The sequence below is a fragment of the Cervus canadensis genome, chromosome 25 (assembly GCF_019320065.1).
Source record: "Cervus canadensis isolate Bull #8, Minnesota chromosome 25, ASM1932006v1, whole genome shotgun sequence".
Classification (NCBI taxonomy): Eukaryota; Metazoa; Chordata; class Mammalia; order Artiodactyla; family Cervidae; genus Cervus; species Cervus canadensis.
In genome coordinates this window covers 33,058,699-33,074,421 of record NC_057410.1, presented here as the reverse complement: position 1 = coordinate 33,074,421, position 15,723 = coordinate 33,058,699, and the positions used below count along the sequence as shown (strand labels likewise).

The window sequence follows — 15,723 nt, the reverse complement described above, 5'->3', positions numbered from 1 at the left end:
CCAAAGCTGGACAGACTGTAATGCCAAGAGCAGCACATTAACTTCCCCAGATGAGAAGGCAGGTATAATACCAGACTCATAAGGCAAATGAAGCACTGACTTTCATGCTTTGGGGATCACATTTGCACATTCCAGAAACAAGCTCTGTGTATAAAACCATGGCCAGATTGACCCTTTCCTCACAATGCTTCCATGTGGTGCAATTTCCGTCTCATTAGAGTCATCTATGCAAATGAGATGGAAAAACAGATAGCCAGGTTACCATTAACAAGGAGGCAATACAGTGCAGATACACGCTGCCCTTGCTTATGCACAGCTGCTAAATGAGGGGGCTGGGACCAGGTGATCTCCAAGGGTTTGTGAGCTCTGCAGTTCCTCAGATGCATACCAAGAACGACAAAACAGCAAAGCCTAGCCACCTCCAAGACGGCTTTGTAATGCCACAGGACTGAAGCCCATCACTCTTAGGCTGGCCTTGTCCACTTTGCTGCAGGTTCAAACGGCTTACCAAAACCTCAAATCCAGCCCCTGCATTCAAGGCACAAGACCTGGGGGTCAAGAAGCCCATGAAGTCAGAGGTTGTGCCTTACAAGTGCCCTAGTTGGATTGTGCCAAACTCTCCAGAGACTCCTGGTTCTGTCGTGATCTTCTGCAACACTTCTTCAACAGAATAGAATTCCTGGACAAGTCAAGCATAAGATTATCATCACACTGATGTGGCTGAATCCTGTCACTCCACATCCAGCCCCATTGGAGAGTTGTGGATAAAGGCCCAGAGCCCAGGACCACATGCAAAAGAGCAAAATGGTTAAAGAGCCCTAGCGTCAGAGAATCTGGGTTCAAATCAACTCTGCTGTGTGAAACTTCGGGCAAGTAGCTTAACTTCTCTAGGCTTTGGTTACCCTCAGCAAAACGTGGACCCCCAAGAGTACTTAATTCATAGGGTTTACAGAGAATTGATTGAGATAATCCTTGTACAATGCTCAGCAATGTGTTCAGGACAAAATAAGTGTTCGACAAATGTTTGCTAAGGAAAAGAGACCCACCTGGAAATTATCTTTGCTTTCTGACGACAGAGATTATCTTTAATTGAAAGGAAAACAAATACCCCAGTGTAACAAGCTTCCTAAAAGAAACCTTTTCTCAGTGACTCCTCTGGAATCAGGCATGTCAAGGATCATCCTGACTGCAAGAACAATGGCAGGTTATAGTTGAAGGTTAGCCTCTGGGGCTGACTCCCAAACAAGAAAAGAACAAAGACCCCAACCTGTAAACTCTAGCACTACATCAGGCAAGGAAAGCATACGTCCTTGAGAAAAGGAGAGCGGTCCTGCGGACACAGGACAGTGGGTGGAGCTGGGAGTTTGATACCACAGTGTCACTGAACTTCTCTCTCCTCCCAGCTCAGCCAGATTTTGTATCAGGCATTAATTGTGGGTAAAACACAAAGATCATAACTTCAGGAGCACAGGATAAAATTAAGAGTGTGATGACCAGGTCTGGAAGCTTAAGAAGAAATATTTCAATACTTTTCCAATGAAAGCCCTTACGCCTGCTAACATGGGACAACCACCGGAATAGAGAGCAGTCGGGACCAAGCTGAGACAACCAAGTCATCCAGGGTGACGTCAAGAGGGACAACAGCATGACCTCATTATTAGCGGAAAAACAGCAGGGAAACTGCAGTGAAAGAGACAGGAAAGACTGAGGAGGGAGAACTCTGCACGTAGAAGGTGACAATGGCGCTGCTCAGTGAACAACTAAATTTGACTTTCACAACAAACTATGAGCTAGAGCTGCTATTTTTCCATTTTGTAGATGTGAAACCAGGGATTCGTAGGAAAAAATGTCTAAAGACACATCACTAGAAGATAGAAAACCTGGAGATTAAATCTAGCTCATGCCACTTTTATCATTCGCAAGTGATGAGTAGATGGAATCTAACTACAATGTGTCTACAAAGATGCAAGGGTATCACTGTCTCCATTATTTTTATTATTATCCCTAATGTTACATCTTAGGATTCTCATGATGAACAAAACATATGTGGACTTTGCCTTCCAGGAGCACACCATTTAGCAAATATGTTCAAAAATAACTCTCTCCTGGGACCTGAATGAGGCTGATCTGAGCCACCTTCCATGGTTTAACACCAGGTCCCAAGACTTCTGCCACTTCCGGTGGGTCCTTGGTATGGCTATGTCTGGCTCTAGGCTCTTCCTTTGCCATCTATGCTGGCCCTGTTTGGTACTGCTGTAAACTCAGCCCCTTCTGGTATTTTCGCAAAAACATGTACACACTCTCAAACATGCAGGACCTCACACCAAAAAGATTTCTGGTTATGGCAGAATTTACCAAAGAGAGGTTAACATCTTCTGGTATATTTCACTTCAAACTAAACTGTAAGTTAGACATTAGGTTTCTCTGCTCTTGAGATACCTTTTAGCCAACCAAGCATCTAGGAACTTCAACTAAGCCACTTCACCCCCAAGTAAACAAACCTAGCCAGAGCACAAGTCTGCTGGGGTTCTTTCTAACTGCTCAAAAAACCTTGCATTTTCTGTCCTCTCTCTCCTTTCATTTTTCTCCTCAAAAGCTCACAGATGTTCATCTCATTGGCTCCTTCAAAAGAGTGTAAACATCACCTTTCTTCTCTTGGTTCCTGCTGAAGCCAGAACCATTTTTTCCCACGTGTACCTTATCAGTATATCAATGTGTTTACTTCTCTGAGGGTTATTTCTGTGCCAACTGTTAAGGTAATCCACTAAATACCTTGCTACAACTGTATTATTACAAGCTTGATCTGATAAGCCCAAGAAGATAAAATAAATTTTCAGAGAGAAGGAATAGAATTACTTCCAGTTATGGATATTGATGAAATCTTAAGTGAGAAGGTTGGATTTAAGAAGGGCATTCCAGGCAAAGAGGACAGCATGGGCAAAGAAGAGCTACTGGCATATGTCAGGGGAAAACGCTTCTTTCAGGACTCAGACCTAAAGGGATAGAAATGAAGAAAAAAGACTGGGAAAGCACACTGGAGACAGGATGTTCAGGTTGGAAGAAATCTCCATTCCATTCCATAGGAAATGGGAAGCTATTTTTGAACAGGAAATTATTTTACCACCTCAGTGGAGAGACAAGAAATATAGGGGATCATTTATCAGCACAGAAATAACTCTCCACAATAGCAAGAAATGTGTATTCAGAACAAAGGAGGACCATGGGGTTCAGGTTCAAGATTTCTCCAGACCATTTCCTTGACCCTTTAAGAAGCTCCTTAACAGTTTCTGAGACCAGAAGATGGGAAGCAAGGGGAAGAGGATGGCTCTCTTATGTCTGCTCTGCTATCAATAATTTTGATTATCTACTAATTAAGATTTTGCAGTTGATAGTTTTCCACTGTTTTAGGGTATGTCAGCCCAATGACACTCCTGTGAACAGACTTGACCAAGAACAGCCAATTGTGCAGGTGTCTTAAGGAATGATATTTAGGGAGGGAGGGCAGTCTAGCTATTTGTACACAAGACTATTTGTACCTTGGAGATGGACAGACCGGGTATTAAACCTGGTTCTGCTATTTATTAATACTAGCTGTATGACCTCAAGCAAGTCAATTAACCTCTGTGAGAACCAAACAAAATACAACTGCAGCCCAGGTTAAGTGTGAGTAGATGGAATCTAATATACCTAAAATGTGTCTGGCAAGCAAAGAGATGACGTATGGAAAATATCAGACACACAGTAAACGTTCAAAAAATAAACGTTACCATCTTCTTCTTCTTACTCCAAGACACTGGGGAGTGAAATGCCACGTCCGGCTCTCTCCTGGTGTCCTCTCCTGGGCATCGGGGTCCTTACATAAACCGGCGCGGGGTGCTGCCTCATCCTGGCCCTGTCAGTGGAGAGAGCTGGCTGACCCCACACCTGCTGAACTTGCCCTGGCAGCAGGAACCCTTCTGTCCGATCACCACTTCATGCCCATGACCTTCGTCTACTCACCCTGTTCAGACTCAACTGCAAGTTTTATTTAAAAGGGCTCTACCTCCTCTCTGCTTAGCCAACAAGATGTCCTGCTCATCTGTTTGCCTCTAAATCATGACCCAAGGTAAGAACTCTATGAGTGCTGTTAATACTATTGTTGTTGTTATTATTTAAATGCTTGTTAAATGGAACTAGTAAATTAGTATGCTAACTTCAGTAGAACTTTGCTTTCAATATGGAACTCTTATAACACTGGAACACAACAAAAAAGGGTTAAAGCAGATAAAGTATAAGCTAAACATGCTTTTTAAAATAGATTTTTACTGGTGTATTTTAGAGGCATGATTTGATTACAAAATGCTATAACTAAAGAGCCAGATATTAGAATTAGAACGGTAAGCTTATTGGAGACAACGAAAGAAGTGGGGATCCAGACCAAATTTTTAAAATAGTAAATACATAAAATAAAAATAGATATATTCAATAACTACATCTATAAAATAGAGATATTTTATGACTGCACCTTCATTTTGCTTCTCACACATCAAAAGACCCTGGTTCCTCACCATTTCTTTGGTTCAATACAGGTGCTGTGGACTTACACACAGCTGGATACTGAGACAATGCTCCAGTTCTGATTTGAAAGATCGCCGTATGTTGCTCAGACCTTTGCATGATACACAGTTCTTTAAAAAGGGTCAAAGACAAAGCCACCAGAAAAAAAATGCTGTCGTTAAGTTCTTTGATATCACAGATAACGGTTATAAGGTGCTCAGGTCCTTACTGGACCTGAAATATCAAAGTAAAATAAGGATTCCTGAAATGTTACTCTGTAAAGGAACAAGTCTTAAAATGCAAATGGTGGTATCATCCTCTTTGGCATTATTTTGAATGACTTCATAACAAGGGCCTGGTAGACAATGAGCTTTTGGAAAGAACACTGACCCCAGATTTTAGTATCAGCATCACACAAGATGCTAAATTATCTTGGTCAAATATACTCTCCATATACTCCAATATATTCCATACTCCAGTACACTCCATATACTCCATATATACTCCAAATATACTCTTGGTTTCTACAACTGAAAAATGAAGGGTTTTTCCCTGGTGACTCTGTACCTTTCTCCCAGTGTTTGATTCTCTGCTGCCTGTGAAGTCTAAGAAGTATGTTCCCCTGAGAAACTTGTTCCAAGAGGAGCAGGTATTGTTACCATCTGTATTCTTCTGTGCCGTTCCCTTTTTTCTCTGCTGGTTGGAAATTTCTGAGACTCATTTTGCTTCAAGCAAACCATGGGAACAGAAAGAAGCACTCATGGGGGTTTCGACCAAAGGCATCTAGAAGTTAAAATATGAGAAAATATATATAGTGAGACTAGGATAACACAGCCACGGACCATCTAATGAAACAACTGTCTGAAAAGCATTAAGTAAAGCCACACTTGGAACCAAGGGAAACATGCAGGAGCAAAGCACGAAGGAGCTCCACCTCCACGTCCCTCACCTCTGGGTGATACTAATGTCAGGAAAGAACGGCTACACCCAAAACTTTACAAAACAGCAAATCTAGCCTTGTGTGCGTGCTCAGTCACTTCATTCACATCCGCCTCTTTGCAACCCCATGGACTATAGCCTGCAGGCTCCTCTGTCCATGGGATTCTCCAGGCAAGAATGCTGGAGTGGGTTGCCATGCCTTCCTGCAGAGGATCGTCTCCACCCAGGGATGGAACCCACATCTCCTTCTAGCCTTACTCTATGAAAACCCTGAACTGAAATTACTCTTAAGTCCTTCCTACAAACTAAAGGGCTTCCCTGGTGGTTCAGAAGGTAAAGCATCTGCCTGCAATGAGGAAGATCCAGGTTCAATCCCTGGGTCGGGAAGATCCCCTGGAGAAGGAAATGGCAACCCACTCCAGTACTCTTGCCTGGAAAACCCCATAGACAGAGGAGCCTGGTGGGCTACAGTCCATGGGGTCGCAAAGGGTCGGACATGACTGAGCGACTTCACTTTCTTTCTTTCCCTCACAAACTAAAAAATACACGATTTTGCTAATGAGAAAGTATGAAGAAGTCAAATTAGTGTTTAAATATTGGGACTTAAACACTTTAAAATTTAACCACATCTTTAATAGCAAGACTTCATTTGAAATAGTACCAGAAATAAATTGTATGAAGGATTTTTTCCTGATAAATGTCAAGATATTATTCACATGTTTCTCACAATATGACTTTAATTGAGAGTTAAACATGGTAGTGTATGGACATATGCCTATCTATTTCTCCATATGGATATATTCATTTTGTATTACAAAGGCACCATTATTATGTTCTGTGATCTAATGTCCTTCCTCTTATAAATGTTTATCATAAAATGATTAAGAAGTCAGACAGACCTGGTTTGAATGATAGCTCTGCCATTTATTGGCTGAGAATTAAGTGACTTTGGGGGCTTCCCGGGTGGCCCAGTGGTAAAGAATCCACCTGAAATGCAGGAGCTGCAGGAGACACAGGTTCAACTGCTCAGTAGGGAAGATATCCTTAAAGGGGAAATAGCAGATCATGTTAGCATTCATGCTGGGATAATCCGACGGACAGAGGAGCCTGGCGGATTATAGTCTGTGAGGTCACAAAGCTAGACATGGTGGAGCGGACACACACAGTGACTGTGGACAATTTACTTTACCTCTTCAGTTCAGTTTACCAGTTCAGTTTCTACACCTGTAAAACAAGGATGTAATGATACCCTCCTCATGGAGTGTTTGAGAAAGGGCTTAGACTCTAAAACATAGTACGTGCTCAGTAAACTGTTGTTTTTGTAACTTGCATGTGCATGCTCCCAATGCATGTGCATAGTCCTGGGAGATTAAAAAATAAATGCCAAGAAGTTGATTGAATGTCCATTAGTTTGTGAGTTCCAAGTGACTTAGAGGATGCTTAAACATGTTGGCTCTGTATGAATTCACAGTAGAGGTGGTTCGAGGAAGCTGCTATGAATTACTGGGCAAGACCTCCCTTTCATCCCATCCCTGGTAGGAGGCAGTAGTAGCAGCAAGCCATCATTCAGCTGCAATACTAGATAAAATGAAAAGACCTCCCTATGTGAACTGAGATCGTTCGCTGTTTTCTTCCCTGAGGAAGCCCTAGTATATTAATGCAAGAGCAGCCCAAATGGAGGAGGCAGAGAGTGTGAAGTCCCTGGTATTAACAGAAGCATATCTAACGTGTTCGAAAAGCAGCAAGAAGGTCACTGTGGCAAGAGAGGCAATGCAACAGAAGCTGAGGACCTGGAAGTAACAGGCGGGGAGGGGAGAGCACAGGTTTGTCAGGACTTCGGCTTTTACGGTCAGTTAAAGGACATGCATCACCACGCTTATCTCTCAAAAATACTGTTAAGTGAAGAGCACAAATAATGATTATACAGTATGATGCCATCCCTATAAATTTTGCCACATACAAAACAATACCACATCCTGTTTTAAAAGTTCTTAAAGTGCAAACTAAACCTTGAGAATTAGGTTGGGAAGTGAAAAATCAGGAAAGTCAAGGAGGTCTTGTCTTGTCTATTCAGGCTGTTATAACAAACACCACAGACTGGGGGGCTTGTGAACAACAGAAATCTCATTTCTCACTGTCGGAGGCTGAGACAGCCAAGATGAAGACACCAGCAGACTGTTTGCTGAGGACTTGCTTCCTAGAGGGCACCTTCTTGTTGCATGTCCTTACGTGATGAAAAGGATACGGATCTCTCTGGGGACTTTTATTTTTTTGAGGAAAGGCTGACAGCTCTGCTTAGTTTATATAAATTGTTTCATCTGTAAAAGTCAGAGCCCCCAGACGACCAATCCTCCCGCCATCTTCACCTTGTCTGCCTGTCCCTTGAACCCTCTGCACAGAGTCTGCCCTTAGCCTTGCTGGGAGCTGGGCATCAGAGCTCCAGATTCTTGGGCCAGAATGACCTATACTATTCAGCACCTGGACAAAAAGAGGGCAGTCTGCAGAACTGAACCCCATTCTCTAAGTCCCACACCATCGCCCCAAGCCCTCTGGGTCCTCGCTGAACCCTGACTGATGCTGGAGTCTCTTCTGTAGGAACACTAAGCCCAACCATGAGGGTCATGACCTAGTTACCTTCCCAAAGGCCTCATCTCCTAATACGATCATGCTTGGAAGTTAGGATTCAACATAGGAATGGCGGGGTCGGGGGGGAAACATCAGACTGTAGCAGGACTTAGCTTTACCTGTAATATTTTTTCACAGGCCAACATATATCTATATTAATTACATGCACCCAAAATATATCAGTAGAGCTATATGTATGAGCATGAATACACACACATTTTTTTAAGTAAGAAAACATGCCAAAGTGTTGGCATTTAGAAAGTGAGTGCATGAGAAACTTTTTTGTATGACTTTTAAACATTTTTAATATCAAAAATTAAAGAGAAACTTAAATCTCTTCAGTGTGTATCCCAGTCATATACCATCTTCTTGGATTTCTTTCATTAGCCTCATCAGTGAACAGGTTGTCTTGCATAATTTTGATTCATTTGTCTATTTCACTGACCACATTGTCTATCATTGTGGCAATGACAAATCTGATAAACTGGATTTCTATGTCATCACACAAACATTGATAAAAACGTTGATCAACACAGACCAAACAGGAACTTGTGGACCCCTCTATAGCCTGTCCTCCACATGAACCCTTTTGGGATACAGCTGATCCCCATTAACCTACCTGAACTCCAGTTTAGCCCAAGTTTCCCCATCTTGCCCAGAAAGACAGCAGGAGAATCTTTGTCACATACAGTATTAAAATTAAAATATACTACATATTTTAAAAATTCTCCTTATCAGATGCAGACATAGAGAACAGACTTATGGACATGGGATGGGGGAAGGAAAGGGTGGGACAAATGGAGAGAGTAGCATGGAAATATACATACACTACCGTATGTAAAGTGGCTATACATACATTACCGTATGTAAAGCCAGTGGGAATTGGCTGTATGACTCAGGAAACTCAAACCAGGGGTCTGTAACAACCCAGAGGGGTGGGATGGGGTAGGGGGTGGGATGGGGTAGGACGTGGGAGGGAGGTCCAAGAGGGAGGGCACACACGTATACCTATGGCTGATTCATGTTGATGATGGCAGAAAACAACAGTATTGTAAAGCAATTATCCTTCAATTAAAAATAAACATATTTTTAAAACATTCTCCTTATCTATGAAAAGCAGAAAGTAAGAATATAAAACACTGATGTTTTTCAGACAAGGCTCTACGGATCCCTGTGATCTTTCCTGAGTTAATCTATTTGACCTGGTGACATGCTGAGTCTTTAACCACACACAAAGGGCACTCTTAGGGCTAAACAAAAGGCATAGCCACCGAATACAGCAACCTCTGCTGACAGAAATAAAACCAATTAACTGCAAGTGGTTATTTAACTTTCTAATATGATAGTATCAGCCTTGTGCACTGATTATTCCTCAATAAATGCACTTACTAGGCTATTACACATGCACTAGTATCAGATTATGTAATCCCATAGAAAGTAACCTAAGAAATATATCTGCATGCAAAGACAACAAAATCAGGTAAAATGTTTTTTGGTCGTAAAAGTCTGAAGATGACTATCTTATATAATGACTGTAGGTGGTATAGGAAAGAGTATGTATTGTGTTTTGAAAAGCTTAACATCCATAGATAATGTGACAGTAATATGACCCATCTCACGGAGTGCCTTTGCTTGAGAACAATTTCATGAGCACCATTTGAGAAAATCAGATCCATCTTCCCTCCATTTAGAAATGATTCTGGCTTATGTAACAAACCATGTTTTTTCTCTTCCCTCACTCTGCAGTCTTCAGGAACATTTTTTGGAAGAGCAGAAGGTTTATGCCTCTCCGTTTCTAGGACTCCTGCTGCTTCTGCTTATTCACCACCTGAAGCCTTAATTCTCTGTTTATAACACCACAATTGACTACTGTGGAGATAATTTTGACATAATCATGCTAGAATTATGACTTGGGGACAGAGATCACAGGGAAGTGGATGAAGTCTTACAGTGGGCCCTAATTCACTAAGAAGTAACAGAATAATTTTATTCCAAATTATCTGTTCTAGTGTCACTACATCGAAGACTAAAATTCACAGGCTTGCTTTTCCTCCTCTACTGGGCTTTTAAAACTTACTTCTAAGATTGTTATTGTAATCAGTAACTTCTTCACAGCTAGAATTTTGACGAGAGAGGCAAACTGGTCACTTAAAAAATGTCATCACTAAAAACTGGTTGAGTTGAGCTGGGTAAAATGTGCTGGACAAATCAACAGCAGCTTATAACTTTAGCATAATTCAGAAATGAATTTCATACCTAAATCTCATCTCCACACTTTCCAAGGTAGGGGATTTGACTCTAGATTAGTCAACATAAGAACAAATTCATTCAGGTAAGTTTGAGCATTAGTGTGAGCCCCTGTTGAATAACAAAGTAAAATTCAAAGCAGCCCACACTAAAACTGAACAGAAGAAATACACCCCACTGTGCCTCTGTTGGGTCTTGGCATACACAGATGGGTTGTTACACATCCAGGGCAGCCTAAGTGAATAGCTAGCTCTGCCTTTCTTGCAGGCTTCTATGATGTTCAGTTTTGCTTTATTTTCACTTTTCCATATTGACTCCTCTCTCTCTCAGAAACCCTAAAATCATTTTTCAATCTGATGTCAAAGAGTCAAACAAAGTACAGTGTGAAAAGTTGGGGACATATTTTAGCCACATCCCAATTCTAAAAAAAAAAACTAAATTACTGTTGAAATGACTTTACTTTGCTGACAAAGTCCATATAGTCAAAGCTACGGTTTTTCCAGTAGTCATGTATGGATGTGAGAGTTGGCCCATAAAGAAAGCTGAGCAATGAAGAACTGATGCTTTTGAACTGAGGTGTTGGAGAAGACTCGAGAGTCCCTTGGATGACAAGGAGATCAAACCAGTCCATCCTAAAGGAAATCAGTCCTGAATATTCACTGGAAGGACTGATGCTAAAGTTGAAACTCCAATCCTTTGGCCACCTGACGCAAAGAACTGACTCCTTAGAAAAGGCCCTGATGCTGGGAAAGATCGAAGGCAGGAGGAGAAGGGAACAACAGAGGATGAGATGGTTGGATGGCATCACCGACTTGATGGACATGAGTTTGAGCAAGCTCCGGGAGTTGGTGATGGACAGGGAGGCCTGGTGTGCTGCAGTCCATGGGGTCGCAAAGAGTCAGACACGACTGAGCAACTGAATTGACTGAAATGAGTGTGGTGGACACAGTCTAATGTGACCCCCAAGTCACAATGAGTATCTCCCTCCTTGCTATTATAGATGAGACTTGTGATTTGCTTCCAACCTATAGAATATGGCAAAAGTGATGGAATGTCACTCCTGAGATTATGCTATACAATATGGGCTTCCCTGGTGGCTTAATCAGTAAAGAATCTGCCTGCAGTGCAGGAGACCCAGGTTCGATCCCTGCATTGGGAAGATCCCCTGGAGAAGGAAATGGCAACCCACTCCAGTATTCTTGCCTGGAAAATCTCATGGACAGAGGACAAAGGAGCCTGGCAGGCTACAGTTCATGTGGTCCCAAGAATCAGACACAACTTAGCAACTAAACCACCACATATCTATAAGACTCCATGTTACCAAATTGGATAGAAAGGCCATCCCGCTAGCCTTGACAAAGCAAACTGTGTTGTGAACTGCCGGTGGAGAAGAGCATATGGCAGGGAACTGGAGTTGGCCTCTAGGACCTGAGAGCCACAGTCTTTCAACCACAGGGAACTGAATTCTTTCATCAACTATGCAAGATTTGAAGACTCTAAACTCTGGAAAGGAATGCAGCTCAGCCAATATCTTGATCGTAGCTTTGTGAGACAGTGAACAGAAGATTCAGATAAGCTCTGCTCTGACTGTTAATCCACAGTAACTTGAGATAATCAATGTCAACTGTTTTGAGCCAATAAACTTATGGTAATTTGTTATGCAGTAATAGAAAATGAATACAGTGACCAACAAAACAATCATATTAAAAAATATCTGCATAACCACTAGAAATCAAGGATTGATGCCACTTACAGATCAGAAATCTACAGTTTAATCTCCAAATACAGTCTAAGCGGTCCTGAATCAAATAAAGATGACGAAAGCTGCCTGCTTTCTGAGAACAATGTTTCTAGATGGTAGGATGAGGAACTAATAGACCCCCCAATGACGCCGTTATACTATTGAGGATCCATCTGTGTGCAAGCAAAGAAAGCATTATTCAAGTGCTGCTGCTGCTGCTAAGTCACTTCAGTCATGTCCGACTCTGTGCGACCCCAAAGACAGCAGCCCACCAGGCCCCTCTGTCCCTGGGATTTTCCAGGCAAGAACACTGGAGTGGGTTGCCATGTCCTCCTCCATAACTCAAATGACTTAGCAATAAAGGAAATTTAATAACTTGGGAAAAGATAAATGTAGAAGAATGTCTTTCTAGAGTCCAATGACAACTATTTCAGCTATTGAATGACGTCATTGAGGCCCAGTTTTGTTTTGTTTTTTCCTAACTGCAATTTCCCAGCCCTGGTGTCAGATATATCCTAAGACTGGCTTCTTCACCCTGTGGTTTCAAGACAGCTGCCAACAGTTCCAATGCCACACACCTCCTCTTTCACATCCATCAGAAAAGAGAGTTGTTCTGTATTCTCAGCAAAATTCCCAAGAGTCACGTTGACTGGACTGGACTGGCTTAGTTGACAAGCCATCCTCCTAACAATCCTCAAAGCCAGGGGGTTGGAAACCATAGTTGGCTTAACAAAGGTCATTTGTTCCATCCTTCAAACTGGGCATGGAACAAACATGATGGAAACACATAAAACCTAAATGGAAGTCACAAGGCTTTGGAAAGGGGAAGAGGTCAAGGATCCAGGGAGGCTACTGACAAATGTGAACTAAAACCCCACCCTGAAGAGGTGCGTCTGGTGCTGCCCTGTAACTCAGGAAGGAGGGCACTGGGAACTCACTGCTATGTCCAGCCCTTAGGACCCCCTCACCTCAGCTAATAATGAACAGCTGCTGCACTGGAAGGCCTCAGACTTCCTTCCCGTAAAAAGTCTCAGTGAGCAGAAGACTAAGCCCGACGGGGTGCTGCTCTGCCCTGCATGCGCGCCATGGCAGAATAAGCTAGTTGTGACTGCAGCTGCAGCTCGAGATCCTTCTCCATGCCCCTTAGTCTTAAAAACCATTGAGCAAGCAATCTGATGATATAATTGTATTTTTCTCATTTCTTCCTTCAAACAAATTTTACTTGAGATAGCTTGTCATAAATCCACACATTATCAGAACCCAGCCCAATGCTTATTGGAGACCAACCAAGTAAATACTTCCCTTTACAATAACAGTAAACAGAATAACTACAGAGCCCATTAAAAGAGTCTATACAACATGGGAATAAAATAAAAAGATTCTGAGATGGCTAGTAGAGCTGTCTTTCTTTGAAACTGAGTTATTTCAAGAAATAGAAAAATCAGAAATTATCTGATTAATCTGATTCAGGATTCTTTGGCTTAAATTTTTAGATCACAAGTGTACAGCAGAATGTAGCATATACCTCCATTTATGATACACTAAATAATTCATATTTGAACATGACTCAAGAACCTACAGTATATCATCATGGAAAAGGAAACATTTGCAATAAAAAAAAGAGTGACAGTGGAATAGTCCTCTTTATCTTAAAAGTAAAATGGATGTTAAAATCATTATGTTGTTGTTTAGTTGCTAAATCATGTCCAACTCTTTTGCAACCCCATGGACTGTAGCCCACCCAGCTCCTCCATTCATGGGCTTTCCCAAACAAAGAATACTGGAGTGGGCTGTCATTTCCTCCTGCAGGAGATCTTCCCTACTCAGGATCAAGCCCACATCTCCTGCATTGGCAGACAAATTCTTTACCAGTGAGCCATCTGAGAAGCAAAGTTATTACACAAGCTGTTAAAATCCAGCTTGGACTCTGAAGAAAATGGAACAAGCAAAACAGTGAACGATGTCAGGAAATTATCCCCAACTACAAAAGAGAAGGTAAAATAATATAGATAAATAATAAAATAATGTAGAGAAGGCATGAAATATCAGAGTCAGGCGATAATAGCAGATGTCCCCCAAAGAAAGAGAACTAACAAAAGAGAGAGAACTGACTGTCAAATCATACAGAAAATATTTCTTATTGGGGAAAAGCATAAAGTACATACCAAATCCTAGGCAAAATTAAACCCACTCTTACATATCCTGACTGAATATGCCTAATTTCAAGTATAAAGAAACAATTTTTTTAAAGGAAAAAATACAGGAACAAATTTAATAGTTAGAAAATACATACATCACAAAGAAAAAAGCACCCACCAAAGAGCAACAAGTGTATTGGCTTCCTATCACAAATAATATTGACTGAAAATCTTATAAAAATATCTACAGACTTTTAAAGAAAAATATTGTAGTTCAAGAATTCTACGTCCAGCATTCATATGCTATAGCAGATATGAAATGGCTCAGAAAATGTACTGTCTAGAAAAACTTTCTTGAACAAACAACTCAAACATACTGAGATGTATCTGTAGACACTGAAATCAATCATTTTAAACATGGCTGCACTGCACTTTTTTAACCCTAAAACCTAAAAAATAGCTCAAATAAAAAATCATACTTCTTTTCAGGCAAAAATATACAATGGGGGAAAGATAGCCTCTTCAATAAGCAGGACAAAAAACTGGACAGCCACATGTAAAAAGGCTGAAATTAGAACATTTCCTAGTGCCATACACAAGGATAAACTCAAAACGGATAAAAGACCTAAATGTAAGACCAGAAACTATAAAACTCTAAGAGGAAAACATAGGCAAACACTCGATGACATAAATAAAAAAAGTAAGATCCTCTGTGACCCACCTCCTAAAGTAATGGAAATAAAAACAAAAGTAAACAAGTGGACTTAATTAAGCTTAAAAGCTTTTGCATAGCAAAGGAAACTATAAAAAAAAAGGTGATAAGACAACCCTCAGAATGGGAGAAAATAATAGCAAAAGAAACAACTGACAAAGGATGAATTTCCAAAATATACAAGCAGCTCATACAACTCAATACCAGGAAAACAAACAACCCAATCACAGACATTTCTCCAAAGAAGACATACAGATGGCTAATGAACACATGAAAAGATGCTTAGCATTGCTCATTATTAGAGAAATGCATATCAAAACTACAATGAGGTAACTCCTCACACCAGTCAGAATGGCCATCATCAAAAAATCTACGAACAATAAATGCTGGAGATGGTGTGGAGAAAAGGGAACCCTGTTGCGCTACTGGTGGGAATGTAAATTGATACAGTCACTATAGAAGACAGTATGGAGATTCCTTAAAAAACTAGGAATAAAACTACCATATGACCCAACAGTCCCACTCCTAGATGTATATCCTGAGGAAAACAAAAGTGAAAAAGACACATGTACTCCGATGTTCACTGCAGCATTACCTACAATATCTAGAACACGGAAGCAACCTCGATGTCCGCTGACAGATGAACGGCTAAAGGAGCAGTGGTACACTCACACAGTAGAATATTACTCAGCCATAAAAAGGAACGCATCTGAGTCAGTTCTAATGAGGTGGATGAACTAGAGCCCATTTTATAGAGTGTAGTAAGTCAGAAAGAGAAAGATAAA

At 41.2% G+C, this 15,723-nt stretch overlaps 1 long non-coding RNA gene across 2 annotated transcripts in view; it reads right to left on the bottom strand.

The window, feature by feature from the left end:
• LOC122427079 overlaps nt 1–15,723 on the bottom strand; it is a 168,428-nt gene that overhangs the window by 149,020 nt on the left and 3,685 nt on the right. Inside the window, exon 2 of one of the 2 annotated variants that reach the window (XR_006265349.1) lies at nt 5,196–5,319. The exons of the other annotated variant lie outside the window; for it this stretch is intronic. This is a non-coding gene — a long non-coding RNA (uncharacterized LOC122427079). The remainder of the gene's footprint in view (nt 1–5,195; nt 5,320–15,723) is intronic. 2 annotated transcript variants of the gene reach the window in all.